This window comes from Zea mays, chromosome 1, assembly GCF_902167145.1.
Source record: "Zea mays cultivar B73 chromosome 1, Zm-B73-REFERENCE-NAM-5.0, whole genome shotgun sequence".
In the NCBI taxonomy this organism is placed as follows: Eukaryota; Viridiplantae; Streptophyta; class Magnoliopsida; order Poales; family Poaceae; genus Zea; species Zea mays.
The window spans coordinates 8,131,639-8,148,435 of record NC_050096.1 but is presented as its reverse complement, the minus strand read 5'-3'; the positions used below and the strand labels follow the sequence as shown (position 1 = coordinate 8,148,435).

At 50.0% G+C, this 16,797-nt stretch overlaps 3 non-coding genes across 3 annotated transcripts; 2 read left to right on the top strand and 1 right to left on the bottom strand.

Moving 5' to 3' along the window:
* Window positions 1-5,018: 5,018 nt before the first annotated feature.
* On the top strand, window positions 5,019-5,090 carry TRNAT-GGU (transfer RNA threonine (anticodon GGU)). The gene has a single exon. It is a non-coding gene; the product is annotated as a tRNA-Thr (tRNA).
* Window positions 5,091-5,748: 658 nt separating this feature from the next.
* On the top strand, window positions 5,749-5,832 carry TRNAY-GUA (transfer RNA tyrosine (anticodon GUA)). The gene has a single exon. It is a non-coding gene; the product is annotated as a tRNA-Tyr (tRNA).
* Window positions 5,833-9,250: 3,418 nt separating this feature from the next.
* Window positions 9,251-9,321, bottom strand: TRNAC-GCA (transfer RNA cysteine (anticodon GCA)). The gene has a single exon. It is a non-coding gene; the product is annotated as a tRNA-Cys (tRNA).
* Between the last annotated feature and the right edge of the window lie 7,476 nt (window positions 9,322-16,797).

Genomic DNA, 16,797 nt, shown 5'->3' with positions numbered 1-16,797 from the left:
GTAGACTGGCCTCTGGACGGGCAATGCATGCCCCTCTTCTCGTCTCTCAACCACAATCGCAGCGCTAACCACCTGAGTGGTCGCGGCGATGTAGATCAAGAGGGCTTCTCCGGCAGCGGGGGGCACCAAGATAGGCGCGTTTGTAAGGAGCGCCTTCAGGTTCCCGAGGGCTTCCTCGGCCTCAGGGGTCCAAGTGAAGCACTCGGCCTTCCTTAAGAGGCGGTCCAGAGGCAGGCCTCTTTCGCCGAGGCGCAAGATGAAGCGGCTCAAAGCCGCAAGGCATCCCATGACTCTCTGTATGCCTTTCAAGTCCTTGATGGGCCCCATGCTGGTGATGGCTGCGATCTTCTCCGGGTTGGCCTCGATGCCCCGCTCAGAGACGATGAACCCCAAGAGCATGCCTCGGGGAACCCCGAAGACACACTTTTCGGGATTGAGCTTCACGCCTTTCGCCTTGAGACATCGGAATGTCACTTCAAGGTTGGAAAGGAGGTCGGAGGCTTTCCTCGTCTTGACTACGATGTCATCGACGTAGGCCTCGACCGTCCGGCCAATGTGTTCGCCGAACACATGGTTCATGCACCGTTGGTACGTTGCACCTGCATTCCTCAAGCCGAACGGCATGGTGACATAACAGTACATGCCGAAGAGTGTGATGAAAGAAGTCGCGAGCTGGTCGGACTCTTTCATCCTGATTTGGTGATACCCTGAGTAGGCATCAAGGAAAGACATGGTTTCGCACCCAGCAGTGGAATCCACGATTTGGTCGATGCGAGGCAGAGGGTAGGGAACTTTCAGACATGCTTTGTTTAGACCAGTGTAGTCTACACACATCCGCCATTTCCCTCCTTTCTTTCTCACAAGCACGGGGTTGGCAAGCCATTCGGGATGGAATACCTCTTTGATGAACCCTGCCGCCATTAGCTTGTGGATCTCCTCGACTATGGCTCTGCGCTTTTCTTCGTCGAATCGGCGCAGAGGCTGCTTCACGGGTCGGGCTCCAGCTCGGATATCCAGCGTGTGCTCGGCGACATCCCTCGGTATGCCGGGCATGTCCGAGGGACTCCACGCGAAAACTTTGGCGTTTGCGTGGAGAAAGTCGACGAGCACTGCTTCCTATTTGGGATCGAGCTCGGAGCCGATCCGTATCTGCTTGGAGGCGTTGCTGCTGGGGTCGAGGGGGACGGATTTAACCGTCTCCGCTGGCTCGAAGTTGCCGGCGTGGCGCTTCACGTCTGGCACCTCCTTAGAGAGGCTCTCCAGGTCGGCGATGAGGGCCTCGGATTCGGCGAGGGCCTCGGCGTACTCCACGCACTCCACGTCGCATTCGTACGCGTGTCGGTACGTGGGGCCGACGGTGATGACCCCGTTGGGGCCTGACATCTTGAGCTTGAGGTAGGTGTAGTTGGGGACGGCCATGAACTTCGCGTAGCATGGCCTCCCTAGTACTGCGTGGTAGGTTCCTCGGAACCCGACCACCTCGAACGTGAGGGTCTCCCTTCGGAAGTTGGAGGGTGTCCCAAAGCAGACGGGAAGATCGAGTTGTCCGAGGGTCTGGACGCGCTTCCCGGGGATGATCCCGTGGAAAGGCGCAGCGCCTGCCCAGACCGAGGACAGATCGACGCGCAGGAGCCCGAGGGTCTCGGCGTAGACGATGTTGAGGCTGCTGCCTCCGTCCATGAGGACCTTGGTGAGCCTGACGTCGCCGATGACGGGGTCGACAACGAGCGGGTATTTCCCCGGGCTCGGCACGCGGTCGGGGTGGTCGGCTTGGTCGAAGGTGATGGGCTTGTCGGACCAGTCTAGGTAGACTGGCGCCGCCACCTTTACCGAACAGACCTCCCGACGCTCTTGCTTGCGGTGCCGAGCCGAGGCGTTCGCCGCTTGCCCACCGTAGATCATGAAGCAGTCGCGGACCTCGGGGAACTCTCCTGCCTAGTGATCTTCCTTCTTATCGTCGTCGTGAGCCCTGCCACCCTCCGCGGGCGGCCCGGCCTTGTGAAAGTGGCGCCGAAGCATGGCACACTCCTCAAGGGTGTGCTTGACGGGCCCCTGATGATAGGGGCACGGCTCCTTGAGCATCTTGTCGAAAAGGTTGACACCTCCGGGGGGTTTCCGAGGGTTCTTGTACTCGGTGGCGGCGACATGGTCCGCGTCGGCGGCGTCGCGTTTCGCTTGCGACTTCTTTTTGCCTTTCTTCTTGGCGCCACGCTGAGTTGATGCCTCGGGGGCATCTTCCGGTGGGCGGCCCTGGGGCTGCTTGTCCTTCCGGAAGATGGCCTCAACCGCCTCCCGGCCAGAGGCGAACTTGGTGGCGATGTCCATCAGCTCGCTCGCCCTGGTGGGGGTCTTGCGACCCAGCTTGCTCACCAGGTCGCGACAGGTGGTGCCGGCGAGGAACGTGCCGATGACATCTAAATCGGTGATGTAGGGCAGCTCGGTGCGCTGCTTCGAGAATCGTCGGATGTAGTCCCGGAGAGACTCTCCCGGCTGCTGTCGACAGCTTCCGAGATCCCAGGAGTTCCCAGGGCGCACGTACGTGCCCTGGAAATTGCCGGCGAAGGCTTGGACCAGGTCGTCCCAGTTGGAGATCTGCCCCGGAGGCAGGTGCTCCAACCAGGCGCGAGCGGTGTCAGAGACGAACATGGGGAGGTTGCGGATGATAAGGTTGTCATCATCCGTTCCACCCAGTTGGCAAGCCAGCCGGTAGTCCGCGAGCCACAGTTCCGGTCTCGTCTCCCCCGAGTACTTTGTGATAGTAGTCGGGGTTTGGAACCAGGTCGAGAACGGCGCCCGTCGTATGGCGCGGCTGAAAGCCTGCAGACAGGGTGGTTCGGGCGAGGGACTCCGATCCTCCCCGCTGTCGTAGCGTCCCCCATGCCTGGGGTGGTAGCCTCGGCGCACCCTCTCGTCGAGGTGGGCCCGACGGTTGCGGTGGTGGTGCTCGTTGCCGAGGCGACCTGGGGCCGCAGGCGCTGTGTTGCGCGTGCGCTCGGTGTGGACCGAGGCTTCCCGCATGAATCGGGAAGTCGCGGCGCGATGTTCCGAGGGGTACCCTGCCTTCGGGAGGCGGAGCTTTCGGCCCGTCGGACCGCGGCGTCCTCCAGGAGATTCTTGAGCTCTCCCTGGATACGCCGCCCCTCGGTGGTTGATGGCTCCGGCATCGCGCGGAGAAGCATTGCCGCTGCAGCCAGGTTCTGGTCGACTCCACTGGAAGTGGGTGGCGGCCTCACCCTGACATCGTCGGCGATGCGGTGCTGGATACCCTGGGGTAGATGACGCACTTCTCCGGCCGGAGGTTGGCCCGCCCATTCCTGCCCGATGTCCCGGCGGATCGGCTCAAGTGTTCCTGCTCCCTCGTCGAGCCTGGCCTGCACCCCGCGGATTTGCTCGAGCTGTGGGTCATGACCCCCCGCCGGAACGGGGACCACAGCTAGCTCCCGTAGGATGTCAACGCGAGGCACAGGCCTAGGGAGATCACCGTTCTCCGGCATACCAAGATGGTTGCCTTCGGAGGGACCCTCTAGATCGACGTGGAAACATTCACGACTTGGGCCGCAGTCCTTGTCGCCGAGGCTGCGGCTACCGTCAGAATAGTCGGAAAGGCAGTAGTCGCATGCGGTCATAAAGTCCCGCAAAGCACTGGGGTTACCAAGTCCGGAGAAATCCCAACAGAAGTCGGGCTCGTCATCTTCCTCGGACCCCGAGGGCCCGTAGGTCGAGACGTCCGTCAGCCGGTCCCAGGGTGACCGCATACGATACCCCAGAGGGTTTGGACTCGCCTCTACGAGAGCGTCCACCAAAGCGAAGTCGCTTGGCGGGTCGAGGCTGAATCCAAAAGGCGTGAGATGGGAATCGGTTGGTACCTCTTGGTCGACGGGCGGTGATGAAGTCACGTCAGGGACTGACTGCACCGTCGTCTCGGGTACGAGGGTGACGCCTAGCAAGTCCTTCGCGAGCGTGCTGGCGTCGTCCGTTTGCTTGGGATTGGCGTGTTGCGGGGAGACGACGCTCGTCTTCGTCTCAGACGCGAGGTCGATGCCCGACGTGCCTCCCGTTGGGGCGCCGGCGCCGTCGACTCGCTCGACAGCCGACGAGGTACCGCCTCCTGCTTGGTCTTGGTTGCCCCGCCTCCTCCTCCGTCGGCAGGGGAGGGGACGGGGCGAGCTCGAATGTCGTTCTTCCACCACGCGGGGAAGACGTCGTCGATTCCGCCGCCGGCGGGCGGGCTGTCGGCCGCCATTGTCGCTGTCGCGCGGCGGGGGAAGGAGTATCATGTCGTAGCTGCCGTCGAGGGACATGAACTCAAGACTCCCGAAACGGAGTACCGTCCCGGTCTGGAAAGGTTGCTGGAGACTGCCCATCTGGAGCTTGACGGGAAGTAAATGGAGAAAGTTCTCATCATAAGATCAGCCAATAGAAGAAAAAAGTCCCTAATTCTGCAGAACATTCTGAGCACGTGAAAAGTGAATAGCCTAAAGATAAAAAAAAGTTTATCATTTTTTTAACAGCAGTTCTTATTGCCCCTTTGGCCTTTTTGGCCCATTGTTGTATCCGATTCAACAATTGATACATATTTGTTCTCTTCTTAACAAAAAAAATGGAACTTCCGGACTTTGGTTTGGTGAGTCGTACGAGATCGTGTTTACATACCTATGAACTTAGCCTCTTCAAGTGTATCCGATATATATAATAATTTTTGGGTGTGTCAATTCTCTGTTCATGTATTTTATTATACATGATATGTATATGTATTTATTTATATAATAATAAATACCTATACTTTGTGCAAGTGATAAGAGATAATATGAAAGATTTTCTTATTTTTCTTAATTTTCTCAAGATTTTAAACCTCGCCATAAATAAACTTCGATATCTCGATCTCGATATATAGAAAAGAAAATCTCTACATATCTCTATATATACATATATTATGTACATTAATATATACATGTAATATGTACATTATGCAGTAGACCCATAATGGTAAATGAAAGTGGCTAATTATTGAATAAAAAGCCCTTTTAACTCAGTGGTAGAGTAATGCCATGGTAAGGCATAAGTCATCGGTTCAAATCCGATAAAGGGCTTTTCGCTTAGTGGTAGAATAATGCCTTGGTAAGACAGAAGTCATCGGTTCGAATCCGATAAAGTACTTTTCTACTAAATTCATTCATTTCTTTTTTGAAAATGTCTCCATTTTTTTTTTGCAATTTTATGACTTAGTTTAGTGCGAGATGCCCACATTTTTGGTCTGAACACTAAACGAAGCACAGAGTTAAAATTACAAAAAAAATGAAATTGGACTCTTTTTCCTGTTATAGCAATCAATACCTGTACTGAACTAATTTAGATTCCTTTTTATTAGTCTATTCGTATTCTATACCCTTTAAACGAATTTCCTTAACCTTAAAAAGCTTAAAAAGTAGGGGATGCTCCGTGAATTAACCTAACCATCAACTAAAAAAAATCCTATGAAAGCATAACAGAAAAGTAGTAAAGACTCTTTTCTTTGATCTAGTTCGAAGAGTATATTGACAATTCCAAAAAACTGCTCATACTATCATTATAGTATAATGACGAGTGGTTGTATATGGTGCTATCGTCTAGTGATGCCCCCATCGTCTAGTGGTTCAGGACATCTCTCTTTCAAGGAGGCAGCGGGGATTCGACTTCCCCTGGGGGTAGGGAGTATTATAAAAAGAGGTTAATCATAGATTATCAAAAAGCCTAGAAAAAATTCTTCCTGGGTCGATGCCCGAGCGGTTAATGGGGACGGACTGTAAATTCGTTGACGATATGTCTACGCTGGTTCAAATCCAGCTCGGCCCAAAAATTTAGGGCTTCGTGAATATGAACTAAATCTATTTTTTTTATGGAAGAAAAAAGATGTATTATCTATAGAAATAAAGGATAAAGAGAAACGGGGAAATTGATTTCTAATCCGTATCTCTCTGATTCTTTGTCTTACAAAGAAAAGACAAAGAAAAGAGCTTTTCTTATGGAAAAGCGGATTATCGTTTATTTTTAGGGATAAAAAATCGCAACATACTAGTTATGCCACTCTCACTATACCCGCATAGGATATGCGGGTATGTAGTATATGATTCGTCTATTTCTTAGAGCACGACAGACGGATCGAATCTTCTATTTAAGAATAGGCATGCCATACACCCTGCAGGGATTGTAGTTCAATTGGTCAGAGCACCGCCCTGTCAAGGCGGAAGCTGCGGGTTCGAGCCCCGTCAGTCCCGAACTAGGGTTCAATGAATGGACAAATTCATCTTTTCTTTTTTCATGGAAATTTTTGATGAAAAAAGGGGGGGGGGACAGGAGGCAAGATCAAATATCTATGGGGCACCCTTACTTCACTTTTATTTTTTTGCATTTCTCAGTAAAAAGAGAGCAGTGCAGTATAGAATTTTTTTTGCACTACTTCCGGTTGATAAGGAAAGGCATACATATCATACGTGGATTAGTATAATTTAGGATACTACTCCATTTTTATGATGATACCACCCTCATCTTAACTTCCTATTCGACTCTTATGAAATCGAGTACCGGTATTTTACCGGAATCCATACATAAACCGTATTCGTTTATTGTTAGAGAATGAATTTCATCTAATTAGTTACTTTTTGGGGGTTAAACCGCACCCCTTCCATTTTCTAGTTCCAACTTTGTTTGTGTATATAATTGGAAAGAATCCACCTCATTCTCACTCCATTTGCCGACTCCTTTTTTTATGGATTTGCTCTCATCTTTAGACCCCAAAAAGCGTATATGGATAGTAACCTAATAAAATAAAAACCAAGCAAACGCTCTTTTTCCTAAATTTAAATATGGGATCCTTTTTATTTAAGATCCTCTTTTCTCCATCTCATTTCTACTTCTACTGCTTATTGGGATGTCTATGTGACCCATAGAAAGTTGGTCATATAATACATACATAATTGTATGTATAACTATAAGAAAAAGGAAGTGAAATTGGATAAGATAAGAAAGATTTTGGGTTATACATATAGAAAAGCAAAAGTAGAAAAGAATGAAAAAAGAATAGAGGGGGTTTCGAATCCAATCAAAAAACCTATTTTGGTCTTAGTATGGATAAGAGATCTTCCTATGTTATATTATTCCACTATCCACCATGAATTGATTTGATAGATGCAATATTCATAATATTGAATTGATTCAGTATTATCAGAATGCAAGTCCTCCCCTTGAATTTACAGGATACCCCTTTTTCCTCTCCATGGGATTACATCCCGAGTTATTGTGAAAAAAAATAAATAAATAAAGAGGTTATGGAAGTAAATATTCTCGCATTTATTGCTACAGCATTGTTCATTCTAGTTCCTACTGCCTTTTTACTTATTATTTATGTAAAAACAGCCAGTCAAAATGATTAATTGGAATTCCAATTAATCATTGAAGAAATGAAAAAGGGATTAAAGAAAATAAAAAATCCAAGTCTTAAATGAAAGGGTCTGGTTGGAATCATAAAGTGTGGTAGAAAGAACTACATATAGTTTTTTCTACCACACTTTAGATTCTTTCTATTATATTATCTTGAATCTACATAGAATCGATTAGTAGATTGAAATAGTAGTCTAATTCAACTTCTTTTTTCACTGCATCCACTTAATTTCAATCAAGTCAAAATCAAAAAAATCGAAGATAATTCTTCATTGAAAGAATCCAAGGAGGGGGAGAAAAATAATACGAGAATAGACTAGAATAGATTATAGTAAAAGAAAAAAAGTAAAAGGAAAAAACCTACGAATCTTTCATGCTTAAAAAAGGTGCGAGATGCTTCAATCGAGATCCTTCAAAAAAAAAAAGAACATCAAAAATTTTCTAAGAATAAGAAAATAGTATAAATGGAAAATGTGCGATATATTGTGAATAGCTTCGTGTAAGAAAGTCTAATTTTCTTATGTTCTAATTTTCTTATGTATAGAACTTTCTTTTTACTCATAATTTCTAGTAGAATAGAAGTTATGAATTACTATAATCGCCCTTTCTATTCTATTATACTGGAATAGAACGACTCTTTCTTACTTTCTTAAAAGAGTTTCTTACAAGAGTGAAACAAAACTAAAGAAAGAGAGAAAAAATAAAGTTTGGCAAAATTATTAATGCAAAACGATCAATTAAAGAAAAGAGTTGATACTACAATTCGACTACTCAATCAATTGGTAGTATCCCTAGAGTCCACTCCTCCCCCATACTACTAGCGAAAGAGAAAATGTAAAGACTACCATTAAAGCAGCCCAAGTGAGACTTACTATATCCATGTAAATTATGTCTCCTATTTCTATGAAAGAATTCTTCTACTATTGATCAATAATCATAGTGGAATCAAGGGTACAGAGTCAAAAGGCCATTCTGCCCTAAGACTATGGATGAATCCGTTAAAGGAATTTACTCCTAACAAATTCTTATATGATTTCTGGTAGAATTGGAGAGCATTAAGTAGAAATATGATACATCGCTCTTTCCCTAAAAAAGAGTAGGGGATGCTCTGAATAGAAGACGCGGGAATAGAGAGATTTTTTCTTTCGTTTGTTACCTTTTTTATAAGCAAAGGACGTAAGAATACACCATAAAATTAGGATAGATAAATATTTATTGGATACCTAACTTACCCATGTTTATTTTTATTTTTGACCTAAACCCTACTGCTGCCCCGCTTTCTATCTTTCTATGAAAGAGTAAGGAGGTCTTATCCACAATCCAAAAATTGATTTTTGATCAGCCTATTCAATCTAATTCTCGACAGAATCAGTAGCCTTTACTTTAGTGTATGTAGGTAGCATAAGATGTACGAAGTGTATGTAGTAAGATGTACGATAAAGTGTATGTAGTAAGATGTACGATAAATAAAATGTATGATAATTAGGAAGTCTTTCTATTTCTTCGCAAAGTCCCTTCTTCAATCTTAGATTGAAAAAAGAATGCCCCTTAGGGACCTTTGGCTACGAAGATTTCTGACATCTTAGTCTCGTAGTTTTAAATTCCCGAATCGAATCGATTTAAATTAATAAAAGAATAAGGAAACGCTACCTCATCCCTATTGGTAGCCGTTTGGGCCACTGCCCACAAAACAAACCCTAGTTTGAGGGTAGAACTATGGTATGGATTCTCAAAATCCAGTATCGCCAAACCTAGTTACTCTCGTGCCCCAACTTAGGGGGGTACGAATTTGTCGAGTTTGATCAGTACTATAATCCTAAGTATTTTATTGATCAGGCGGCACCCAGATTTGAACTGGGGGTAAAGGATTTGCAGTCCCCTGCCTTACCACTTGGCCATGCCGCCAAAAAATCCGATCTAAAATCGAGAAAAGAGCAAGTATTCATTCACATTTTTTTACTAATTACTAAAACCTTTTTTTCTTTTATCTTGAATCTAATTCTACTTACTTTTTTAGAATCTTTTTCAAAAAATAGATTTCTGCTTTTTTGGATCCAGTTTCGCTTATTCTCCTCGATGGATTCTATCTTAAAACACACATTGCTAACACTAGAAAACTTCCCGCTTCTTTCTATTCTATTGAGATGACAAAGAAGAAAAGAAGAAAAAGTGGATTTCCAGTCGCAGGCTGCAAAATTCAGAACAAATTAGAACCATTAACTATAATATAATAAAATTAGAATATAATAATATAATTAACTATAATATAATAAAATAAAACTATAATATAATAATATAATAAATATAATATTATTATTATTATTTTTTGAATTGCAGTAGTGAACGACTCTTAAATCGGTATTCCCCCCCATTATTTTGAATGGCATAATAAAATAGAATAAGAATAAATGTTTCCCTAATCTGTATATAGGGAAACTCCAGGTCCGAACAACATTATTATCTACAGATCCCCCTTATGTACATATTCCTATGGGGAATCGTGCTTTAATTTTTCATTGTATTAAATATCTTGAATAAAAAAAAGAGGGAATTTGCTCTGATATAGATTATAGCCAGGCCTTCTTGGCCCACCTAAGTGCAATTACGATAAAAGAAAGGATATGTAGATAGGTGGATAACTAGATTGGCAAGTACTTAAAAAATAAAGTACTTTATCTTTATTTTAGGATTCTACAACGAAATCCTTTATTTTCTAGCAATTCTACTACTACGAAACAAAAAAGACCCTTCAAATTCTTTTTGAAAAAGAAACTAAGCGTGCTATTCTAAATCGAACTAAAGTCAAACTTTCTAGTGCTTATAAATTCTTATGGCTTTATCCCTTTCATAGAAAGGAGATAAAACGAGAAATCTTTGCTATCCAATCTTTTTAGAATATCATAAAGTTTCAGTGGCAGAATTTTTTTCTAGGACTGTTTTATCAATTCATTTTTATTCCATTTCAACCCCTGCTAAATTCGAACTTTCGTCGAAATCGTCTCTATTCATATGTATGAAATACATATATGAAATACGTATGTGGAGTTCCCTAGAATTTCATGTGATTCAGTAAACAGAATATGGATTCCATGATTGCTAGATTGATCCGTAGGGATTGATGAAGAGTGAGCTGATAATGGAATTTTTCTTCTATAAATAGGAAACTTAAGATTCAAATGCTCCGGAATGGAAATGAGGGAATGTCCACAATACCCGGATTTAGTCAGATCCAATTCGAGGGATTTTGTAGATTCATTAATCAAGGCTTGGCGGACGAACTTGAGAAGTTTCCCACAATTAAAGATCCAGATCACGAAATTGCATTTCAATTATTTGCGAAAGGATATCAATTGCTAGAACCCTCGATAAAAGAAAGGAATGCTGTGTATGAATCACTCACCTATTCTTCCGAATTATATGTATCCGCGAGAGGAAAAGCCCAAAGCCAATCCCAGGGAACAGTAAAGCTTCATAGGGTCTTTCTGTCCAGGTGCAGGTAGTCCGCATCTTCACAGACATGTCTATTTCACCGAGCCTCTCTCCGAGACAGTGCCCAGATCGTTACGCCTTTCGTGCGGGTCGGAACTTTGTCCGTGTCAACAAACAATTCGAAATACCTCGACTTTTTCAGAACAGGTCCGAGTCAAATAGCAATGATTCGAAGCACTTCTTTCTGTTCGTCAACACGCAGCAGGCCCCTACCTGGCGCGCCAACTGTCGGCGTTTCGAACCCGGGGGGGTCCCTGGACCGACGAGTAAATTATCGCCGCATGCCCCAGCCCAGATGGGTCGGCGCGAGACGGAGCGCGAAGGGGGGAGGCAGTCGGAGGGAGACTGGCGTGAGAGGTGGAATCCCGCGGCCTTCGTGTTTGTCCCCCGCCCAGGTTGGGTGCGCTTGCAGTAGGGGGTTACAAGCGTCCACGCGGGAGGGAGCGAGCGGCCTCACGCGAGCGCCGTCCCGTCCTTCCCCGCGCGGCCAACCCTCTGTAAGGGGGCCCTGGTCCTTCCTTTTATAGGCGCAAGGAGAGGATCCATGTGTACAATGGGGGGTGTAGCAGTGTGCTAACGTGTCTAGCGGAGGAGAGCTAGCGCCCTAAGTACATGCCATCGTGGCAGCCGAAGAGGTTTTGGCACCCGGTTCGTGTGGTGTCGTGGCCGTTGAAGGAGCGCTGGAGCCTGGCGGAAGGACAGCTGTTGGGGCTATCGAGTCCTTGCTGACGTCCTCTTGCTTCCGTAAGGGGGCTGAGAGCCGCCGCCGTCATAGAGCGTGCGGGGCGCCATCATTACATGTCTGGCGGAGCGAGCCAGATGGGACGCCGGTCTTGTTCCCCGTAGCCTGAGTCAGCTTGGGGCAGGGTAATGATGGCGTCTCCTGTTGACGTGGTCGATCCGTGCCCTAGGTTGGGCGAGATGGAGGCTCCTCCAAGGTCGAGGTCGAGTCTGTCTTCCAAGGTCGAGGTCGAGTCCGAGCCCCCGGGTCGGACGAGGCGGAGACCGTCGGCGGACGCCAGGCCCGAGTCCGAGCCCTGGGGTCGGGCGAGGCAGAGTTCATCGTCCTTCGGGGCCGAGCCCGAGCCCTGGGGTCGAGCGGAGCGGAGTTCGTCGTCTTCCGGGGCCGAGCCCAAGTCCGAGCCCTGGGGTCGGGCGGAGCGGAGTTCATCGTCTTCCGGGGCCGAGCCCAAGTCCGAGCCCTGGGGTCAGGCGGAGCGGAGTTCGTCGTCTTCCGGGGCCGAGCCCAAGTCCGATCCCTGGGGTCGGGCGGAGCGGAGTTCGCCGTCTTCCGGGGCTGAGCCCGAGTCCGAGCCCTGGGGTCGGGTGGAGCGGAGTTTCCCATGGCACCTAGGGCCAAACTTGACTACTGTCAGCCTCACTCTGTCGAGCGGCTCAGTAGTCGGTGCGGCGCAGGCGGCGCTGTCCTCTTGTCAGACCGGTCAGTGGAGCAGCGAAGTGACTGTGGTCACTTCGGCTCTGTCGACTGGAGGGCGTGCATCAGGATAAAGGTGTCAGGCCACCTTTGCATTAAATGCCCCTGCGATTTGGTCGGTTGGCGTGGCGATTTGGCCTAGGTTGCTTCTTGGTGAAGACTGGGCCTCGGGCGAGCCGAAGGTGTGTCCGTTGCTGGAGGGGGGCCTCGGGCGAGACGTAGATCCTCCGGGGTCGGCTGCCCTTGCCCGAGGCTGGGCTCGAGCGAGGCGTGATCGCGTCCCTCGAATGGACTGATCCTTGACTTAGTCGCACCCATCAGGCCTTTGCAGCTTTGTGCTGATGGGGGTTACCAGCTGAGATTTAGGAGTCTTGAGGGTACCCCTAATTATGGTCCCCAACAAATGGGGAAGAAGAAAAGCGATCCAGCGACAAGAACTCAAATGAACACGAAAATCTCTCTCTCACTAGTCACAAAGTGTTTGGAGTGATTTTGGACTTGGGAGAGGATTTGATCTCTTGTATGTGTCTTGGAGTGAAGTCTAGAGCTCTTGTATTGAATGCAATGGCTGAAAACTTGGATACCTTGAATGGTGGTGGTTGGGGGTATTTATAGCCCCAACCACCAAAACAGCCGTTGGGGAGGGCTGCTGTCGATTGGCGCACCAGCAGTTCGGTGCGCCACCAGACACTGTCCGGTGCGCCAGCCACGTCACCCAACCGTTAGGGTTCTGACGGTTTCGACCGTTGGAGCTCTGACATCTTGGGGCACCGGACAGTCCGGTGCCGCACTGGACAGCTATTGTTCAGTGTCTGGTGCGCCTCTGACGCCTGCTCTGACTTCTGCCGTGAACTGTAGCTCTGTCAGGGCACTGTGCAGTCGACCGTTGCGCTGATAGTCGTTGCTCCGCTTGGTGCACCAGACAGTCCGGTGGCACATCGGACAGTCCGGTGAATTATAGCGGAGTGCGCCTGGAGAAACCCGAAGGTAAATCGTTTGAGGTCGATCCACCCTAGTGCACCGGACACTGTCCGGTGGCACACCGAACAGTCCGGTGCGCCAGACCAGGGTTCTCTTCGGTTTCTTTTGCTCATTTCTTTTGAACCCTAACTTTAATCTTTTTATTGGTTTGTGTTGAACCTTTAGCACCTGTAGAATATATAATCTAGAGCAAACTAGTTAGTCTGATTTTTTGTGTTGGGCATTTCAACCACCAAAATCATATTAGGAAAAGGTTTGACCCTATTTCCCTTTCAAATATAGCATGTCTGTGAATGTGCCAGCCACCGTCCACTAGGATAAAGATAAATAATGAATGGATTGCTTGAGCTCCCTGAGTGATTGAAGCCGTTTGGAGAAGCTATATTTTACCAACTTGCGAGATGTTTCATGTGCTCGATGATTTGGCTTCAACAGTTAGATAGGAAACTGACTGCTATTTGGAGGGAACCGACTGTTTCCAGTTGGAAAATCGAAGTGGACAAGAGGTTCTTTAGCATCTTCTTTTGTGAGAGAATATCAGACATTTAGGCTCAGTGACCTGCTGAGTAGGCTGGAAAAGAACAGAAAATAGAACAAGTTTGTCGGTGTTTCGGCCCCGGGGGGTCCCTGGACCGACGAGTAAATTGTCGCTGCGTGTCCCAACCCAGATGGGTCGGCGCGAGACGGAACACAAAGGGGGAAAACAGTAAGGGGAAACTGTGGCCTTCCTGTTGTCCTGCGCCTAGGGCGAATGCGCTTGCAGTAGGGGGTTACAAGCGTTCGCGTGGGAGAGAGAGAGAGAGAGACTTGTGCGTCGGCCCATTCTCCCGCGCGGCCAACCTTCTCGTATGGGAGCCATGGACCTTCCTTTTATAGACGTAAGGAGAGGGCCCAGGTGTACAATGGGGGTATAGCAATGTGCTAACGTGTCTAGCAAAGGGGAGCCAGAGCCCTATGTATGTGCCGTCGTGGCTGTCAGAGAGGTTTTGGCGCCCTGTTCATGTGATGTCGTGGCCGTCGGAGGAGCGCTTGAGCCCCGTGGAAGTACATCTGTCGGGGCTGTCGGATCCTTGTTGACGTATCCTTGCTTCCGTAAGGGGCTGAGAGCCGCCGTCATCATGGGGCACACGGGGTGCCATCATTACTTGTTTACCGGGGCGAGCCGGATGGGACGCTGGTCTTGTTCCCCGTAGCCTGAGCTAGCTAGGGGTAGGGTAATGATGGCCCCCCCCTGTGACGTGGTCGGTCCGAGCCCGAGGTCGGGCGAGGCGAAGGCTCCTCCGAGGTCGAGGCTAAGTCCGGGCCCGGGGGTCGGGCGAGGCGGAGACCGTCGTCCGGGGTCGAGGTTGAGTCCGAGCCCTGGGGTCGGGCGAGGCGGAGTCCGTCTTCCGAGGTCGAGGTGGAGTCCGAGGCCTGGGGTCAGGCGAGGCGGAGACCGCCTTCCGGAGTTGAGGCTAAGTCCGAGCTCAGGGGTCGGGCGAGGCGGAGTCCGTCTTCCGAGGTCGAGGTGGAGTCCGAGCCCTGGGGTCGGGCGAGGCGGAGCTTCCTATGGCGCCTGAGGCCGGTGTTGGCGGCTGTCGGCCTCACCTTGACGGGTGGCACAACAGTCGAAGCAGCGCAGGCGACGCTGTTTTCCTGTCAGGTCAGCCAGTGGAGGGGCGAAGTGACTGCGGTCACTTCGGCCTTGTCGTCTGAGGAGCGCGCGTCAGGATAAGGTGTCAGGCGATCCTTGCATTGAATGCTCCTGCGATACGGTCGGTTGGTGTAGCGATTCGGCCAAGGTTGCTTCTCCGTGAAGCCTGCCCGAGCTGGGCCTCGGGCGAGTCGAAGGTGCGTCCGTTGCTTGAGGGGACCCTCGGGCGAGACTTGAATCCTCCTGGGTCGGCTGCCTTTGCCCGAGGCTGGGCTCGGGTGAGGCGAGATTGTGTCCCTTGAGTGGACGAAGCCCTGACCTGAATCGCGCCCATCAGGCCTTTGCAGCTTTGTGCTGATGGGGGTTACCAGCTGAGATTAGGAGTCTTGGGGGTACCCCTAATTATGGTCCCTGAGCCTCGAAGGGAGTGTTAGTACTCGCTTGGAGGCTTTTGTTGCACTTTTTTGCAAGGGGACCAGCCTTTCTCGGTTGCATTTCGTTCCGGTGGGTGCGCGCGAGCGCACCCGTCGGGTGTAGCCACCGAGGCCTCGGAGGAGTGGTTTGACTCCTCCGAGGTCTTAGCGCGTTTCGTGATGCCTCGGCCAGTCTGATTGTTCCCTCATGCGAACTGGCCGTAGCCCGGGTGCATAGTCAGGTTCCAAGTTCTCGGGCTGGTATGTTGACGCTGTAAACGGTTTGGCCAGAGTCGGGTTTGCGAGAGCAGCCCCCGAGCCTCTGCACAGAGCGAGAGGACGGCCAAGGACTGACTCGGCTTTTTTTATACGCCCCTGCGTCGCCTTTCCGCAAGGAGGAGGGGGGAAAGCGCCATGTTGCCCTCGGAGGGCGCCGAACATGGTGTCTCCAGTGAGTTGCTAATGGATGATCTGAGTGGACGCCTGTGCCCTGTTCGATAAGGGTCGGCTAGTGGCCCAGAGGCGCGCTCCAAAAGTACCTGCAGGTGATTTGCCGGACCCAGTCCCATTTGATAGGGTTCGAGGGCTCGATGGCTCCCTCTGATGGGATTTCGTTACAGAATCGCTCCTGCTGGTCTCGGAAATGTCCTAGGGTACCTCAGGAGCGTAGCCTGAGCCTCGGCCATGTATCGGACGTACCCAGAGTCATCCCTCGCTCTGCGTGCTCCGAGGCGGCTGTCGAACCCTTCGGGGGCCAGCCTACGAACCTCTGATCAGTAGTGGACGCGGAGCCGAGTGGCCTGAGGCGGCTGTCGAACCCTTTCGAGGGGCCAGCCTTTGAACCTTTGACCAATAGTGGGCGCGGAGCCCGAGTGCTCTGAGGCGGCTGTCGAACCCTTCCGAGGGGCCAGCCTTCGAACCTCTGATCAGTAGTGGGCGCGGAGCCCAAGTCATCTGAGGCGACTGTCGAACCCTTCCGAGGGGCCAGCCTTCGAACCTCTGATCAGTAGGAGGGCTCGGGGCCCGCTCCCTTCGCGGAGAAGGATCCCTTTCGGAGTATCCCCTTTCCCGGTCCCTATAGCAAGAGAGAGAAAGAGGAAGAGGAAAAGGATACGAAATCGAACGACGTGGCACACCTTTTTTGACATGGTTATTATGGCGGAGGTGAAGCGTCGCCTGCTTCGCTAGCCAAAGTTGCCGCCTGTCCTGCCGCAGAGTTAATGCGACGGGACGAGTAGTTCGTGGGGCGGCCGTTGTGCGTGCGCGAGCCGTTCGAGGAACGGGACACGGGCGCGTCGTCTTCACGCCGTGGGAGAGGGCTCTTTCGCTGTCCCAGGAGGGGACGTGAGCCTGCAGACGACTTGACTGCTGCTTCAGCCCGCCTGCCGCCGCCATTGCTGCCGGCCCACTTTTGGCCATATCAACTGTCG